The sequence below is a fragment of the Eutrigla gurnardus genome (genome assembly GCF_963514095.1).
Source record: "Eutrigla gurnardus genome assembly, chromosome: 19".
NCBI lineage: Eukaryota > Metazoa > Chordata > Actinopteri > Perciformes > Triglidae > Eutrigla > Eutrigla gurnardus.
In genome coordinates, this window is record NC_139930.1 from 17,218,681 (window position 1) to 17,224,680 (window position 6,000).

Here is a 6,000-nt window from a genome sequence, read left to right on the forward strand (position 1 = left end):
ACACACACACACACACACACACACACACACACACACACACACACACTTTTACATGCATCTTGTGAGGAGAGGGTTGAGATCAATGCCGCCAGCTCCATGCATCATTTGTCTCACCGCTGCCCTCTCTTTAATGAGCTTGTCTGGCTTCAGCTCCTCCTTCTGTTTCCTCCTCACCTCTCATCCCCTTTTCTCACTTCACTACTTCCATCTTTTTCACTCCACACGTCTGCATGTACGTCCACTTCTTCTTTTTTTTTTTAACCCCCCCTTCGGCGATTTGTCTTGCCGTCAGATGTCACTTCTTCTTCTGTTCCTGTTCGGGTGATGATGATACGACACCTAGCCGGCTTCAGACTGATGACGATATTTCATATCACAATTATCTTTGCTAAAATAGTTGCCAATGGCGATATTAACCTGAGAATCATGTGCTTCAAACTCTTAAATGGTGGATAAGTTAAGTTAAATGCACTTTGTAGGGTCAAACAAGAGGATCTCTCTCTGAACATAAGCTGAACTATCTGAAAAATGCATCAACGACAAACGAAAACAACTCCTCTGGTTGACGCCCTCTTGAACTAGTATATATACGACAACAAAGTGAGTCTCTGACTGACTTTGTTTTTATTATTTTACCTGTCTTATCCCCCTTTTTTTCTCTGTGCTATGTTATATTTAGTTTATGTACGCCATAACATGCAAAAATAAATAAAACTATATAAAAAAAACTGTTAAATGGCACCAAAACATACTGGAATCACTTTACATTTAGTTAAGAAACAAATATTGTTTTGCATCATAGATGAGACATTTTTTAGTGCTATATAAATGAAAATATGTTATTTATTATTATGTGGACTGTATTTAAGTAGTTTTTTTAGGGCTAGTGGAGTAGACGTTTGTGATATGAGGACATAATTCTCATGTGTCTCAAATTTGTACTGGTACAGAACTTGAGCAAATGTACTCGGACTACTTGGATAGTCTGGCGTGCCGGTTCGGTAAACTGGGAAACTGGCTTCGTCAATGGTGTGTCGCTGCCACGGAGCTTGAGCGGCTGATCTGTGTTAAGAAAGACCAGATGAATGAGCTCAGTTTGTGCATCGGAGAGAAATAAAACCCGACGGGGGAGGGAGGAGCCGTGAGCCACTTTATTACCAGAGTTATATGAGGTGATACTTCTTGTTGGTGCTGCCAGGAGTCACCTTCCTTGTCCCACGAGGTGATGCATGGTCCCTGCAGGATGCCGAGCACGTCACCGGCGTGCACGTCACCGGCATGCACGTCACCGCCGTGCACGGCTGCATTTGTTGATTGCTGAGGCCATCAGTGATAATGGTCTTAAGTGTAATCCTGCAACAGTGGTGGAATGCAACAAAGCACATTCACACAAGTACTGTACTTCAGTACAAAGTCATGGTACTTGTACACTGCATGCGTTTTCTCATTACCATACTTCTACTCCACTACATCTCAGAAGTGGACATAGTCATCCCATGCAATGGGACTTCCTTTTGCAACCACAGGAGTCGCCCCCTGATGGCCAGTAGAGAGAATGCAATTTTAAGGCACTTTGTATTTGGCTTCACCTATCAGAACCGGAGGTAGCCGTCTCGCTCAGAGGTACATATTGTACTTTTTACTCCATGACATCTGTCTGACAGCTTTATTTACTTTTAAATCAAAGCTTGTCTTCCTCTTTCCTGTCCAATGAAAACCCCGTATGTCTCCAGATGTGTTGATGTTTAAACGGAAGGATTAAGGATTAAAAAGTTCTTTTTACTTTTCATACTTTACTGCGTTAAACGGAGTCGACGACCATCAACAGCTCAAACTTTGCAATGCAAAGGTGATGCTGACAGTAGACTGCAATATGTGACTCTCTTCATATTGCAAAGTGGTGCTCCTCCTGGAACTAACCGAGGATTCGTCCGCACCGCTTTTAAAACTTGTGCCGGGTAGACGCAGCTTGTTGTATTTATGCGTTGGTGTCATTCCAGCCCAGAATGAGTTCCAAAAAGCGATTTATGAGACGTACGAGGGAATCAAAGGCTGGAAATCACAGCTATAATGCATAATGTCCTGTGGATACAGATACATAAAGACCAGCAGAGCAGGATGCCAAATCCTCTCACTGCAGAGGAGGGATGCTTCGGGGGAACATCTATCCTAAGATGCTAATTAAAATGCTCTTAAAAAAAAAAAGAAAAAGGACTTTTGGTAATATAACTTGTTTTCCTGGAGCTTTTTTGATATTTATTGGTGCGTTTTAACACCACATCAAATGTGCGTGAAGTGATTTCACGTTGAGATATTTCAAGCACAGTTCGGTAACATTTTCCAGCTATCAAATATATAATACATCAACAGTTGTCACTTCCTTGGAAGGACAAAAGAGAAGGCTTCTTCTTCTTAGACTCAGATTTTGCACATGTTCAAGTAAGAGTCCTGCATTCAAAACCTCACTGAAATAAAATGTACTTTTATTATGAAAATGAGTAGTACTCATTGTGCAGTAAAATGTCGGCTGTTGGCTAGTTTAATCTACAGCAATATAAGCCCCGCCCCTTCTGGTGGACCACCATGGGACCACAGTATGTGTGGTAGACAATGGACATGAAGGGAATGAAGTACTGTAATATTACTGTAATAAACTGTAATAATTATTTACCTCCTGAGATGTAGTGGAGTAGAAGTAGAAAATAAAATAAAATGGAAATAATGAAGTACCACACATTTGTACTTGAGCACAGAAGTTGCAGCTACTTAATCGCAACCCGCCAGGCTGGTTGCCCCCGGTGACCATATGGCAATGCAGGCGCACAACCTGTTTCCAATGAGAGACGCGACTGCGATGCGAGTGTTTGATGATGCACCGTGAGTGGATTCCAGCGGATGTCATACTTACCGTAAAAACACATTGATTTTCATCGTAAAGTAGCAGTTTGGGCAGCAGCGTGTGCAGTTTATCGGGGAGGCGTCGCACTTTTAAAGAGATTGGACTCCCGGCACAAGATGTCTGCGTTTCTTTCCGGCGCAGCGATTTTCCAGATGCAAATAACGAGCGTCAGAGCGGTAATGGAGAGATCCGTCACTGAAATGTGGCAACGGAGCCAAACGATAAACAGGAGACAACCTGTTCCTACCAAAGTCCTGACAATAACACTTACGCCTGGAAAGGATTTAGGCTATTGGCTGCTCGAATCAATATTTATTTATGAAAAGCAGTACTGCACCAATGTAGCATCGCACTCCGATAAAAAGTGGTGGGATGTAACTACTTAATACTTCTAAATATTCTCTTATATCTTATTTATATCTTTTTTTACATTTATCTGCCAGCTGTAGTTACTTTTCACGTGATGATTTTACATGCAAAACATATGATCAGTTCAAAAGTATGTGACATGTGCTTACGTGAGCTAATATCAATCAATTTCAACCAATATCTTGATATCCATCAATAAGGGAGGCATTCTAAGCCCTCCCAATGTTTGCAGTCCAATAAAATGCAAAGAATTTGATTTAAATCCTGCTTGAAACTGTACACGGGTTAAATATTGCACTTGGAGATGCGTCACAATACAGAAGACACTCTAACTTCCAGTCTTTCTGATGCTGATAATTCTGTATTTTAAATACATAATACTTTAGTATTTTACTTGCAATAACCAGATATCGTCCTTTATATTACATCACATTCTTCTTCCTTGTCAAAACCTCGAGCGTGCATTACCCACAATGCAACTGGACCGCCAACAGTTCGGCTGGAGATTCTGTTGTGTTGTGCTAGAAGCGGCTGATGTAGCCTCGGAGGGAGCTGCAGAGACCTGATGACATCATTTCTTTCCAACTCCACCCCCCAGATTTAAAAAAAAACAAAAATATCAAACATGTAGTTTTCATCGCCACGCCGCCTCGAGGCGACATCAGGTCATACTCATTAGATTGCTATGCAGACTTTTGATGATGCACCCCTCCATCCCTCCATCTCTCTCTTTTTAATAAATCACCAGTACAAACCTTTTCTTTTGCCAAACCAAGCACTCTTGTGTTGCCAGTGTGGGTCACATCGCATTGGAGGTGATTCAGGACTGTCTGTCTGTACTTGGCAACGTGAGCACAAGCTGTCATCCTTCACTGGTTTCCTATAAGATCGAAGCCATTTTTTATTTTCCAAGTGCAGATTTGGTGCAGGAATTTAGTCATTGTTGCATTCGCCGCTCTCATAAACTTTTGGATGGAGATAACGTCTCCAAAAGGCCAAATGTGAAGATTTATAAATCCCATAGAGGAAGTGAAGTGCAGGGTCATGAACCCGTGCTTCTGAGAATCCCCTTAATTGTTTTTTTTTCTGCAGGCGTATAAGGCAGGTATGTGTGGTTGCCTCCAAATGTCACTGAGCCTGCAGTCTTTCCCGCTCTGACATTCAGGAACTGTTGAGTTATTGCACCTCTGACATGCTTTGATAAGTTTTTATGCATGTCAAATTAAAGGCTGCTCACTTGTAGGAATCTGTCTGTTTGCCCAGAAGTTACCATGCAATGCTAAAGAAAATATAACCGATTACAGGGATGATCAAATTTATAATTCACTTACAGTTACAGGATATGTTTGAAGAACATATCCAGGATATCCAACAGCATAAACGAGTTAAAATGATAGAAAGCGAGAAGCTAAAACCCATCAAAGTGTAAAAGTGAAACACCTAGCAGTTTGAAGTGCTAACGTCGGCTTTTACGTCGACTTTTACGCCGGCTTTTACGTAGAAATCTCCTTCCGACCTCCTCAAGTATCATTATTAGACGCCGTTTAATCACGATTAGCTGCAAAATCCAAGAAACCAGCCTGAAAAGATAGAGCAGAGACGGATAGTAGTTGGAGCTGGCCGATGCAACGCTATGATTGGCTAGTCAGCGCTTGATGGGCGGGGCTTGGTGGAGGATCAGTTTACCTATGTGTTTGTTATTGTATGAATGAAATAAGACAAAGTAGTGGCATCATTTATTATTCCTCCCTGCTGTTGATTGGTTATCTTTTTGGCTTTTCTTCCGCACCATTAGCATATTATCATAGCCAATAAAGAAAAATAACTTTCTTCATGTATTTCTCAATGCTGCCCCCCCCCTTCAAGTCCACCAACTGGCCCCCATTCCTCAGTGTTATTATTGGATTTAAAAAGAAGCCGGGAGGGGCCATACATCACATCTGCCTTTGTCACCCTCCTCCCCTCGTTCACTCTCATTCTTTCATTCATCTTTCTTTCCTTTTTTTAATAACTCCCTCTCTGCTCTTTGGCCATTAATAAAGATGAAGTCAGTCTGCTGTCGCCTCCCGTCTCTCAGCCGTCTCCTTTCACTTCACACCTTTAAACCCCCCCCCTTCTCACTTACCTTCCTCCTTACATTTTCTTGATGTCCTTTATCTCCCCCTCTCATCCCTTACTCTCGTCTCCTCCTCAGATTCTCCTTCAATTTCTCTCCGTCTGACACAACAGTCCATCACGGCCGGCTCTGGACACCGGCCTCCTCTCACGCTTCTCATTCATCAGGACTTTGAAAAGCAGAAATCACTCTCTCCTCTCCTCCGCTGGCCGCTGCCACTTATTGCGCTATCCATCACACCTGGCGGATGATCAATACGAGCCCCTCGCCCCCCCCCTACCCTTCCTCCTTCCCTCCCTCCTAGTTCCTTCACGTCCGACTCCCTCGTGTGAGGAAACACTGCTGAAACAGAATACGTCGGCAGCGATAGATTATCCTCTTTGGCGTGAGCTTGCCATTCAAATTGGGGTGAAAATGCACTTAACTGCAGATCACTCAGTTCTATTTAAATAAAGATTAAAAAAGCCACAGTGTGAAAACCAATAAAAGTCCTGCGTTCGGAAGCTTACTAAGTAAACGTCCAAAAGTATAAACATCAAAAGTACTGGAACAGAATATATATTATTTCTGGTACCGTATGTACATTTTCAACGTTTGTTATCTGTTATCTCTTATC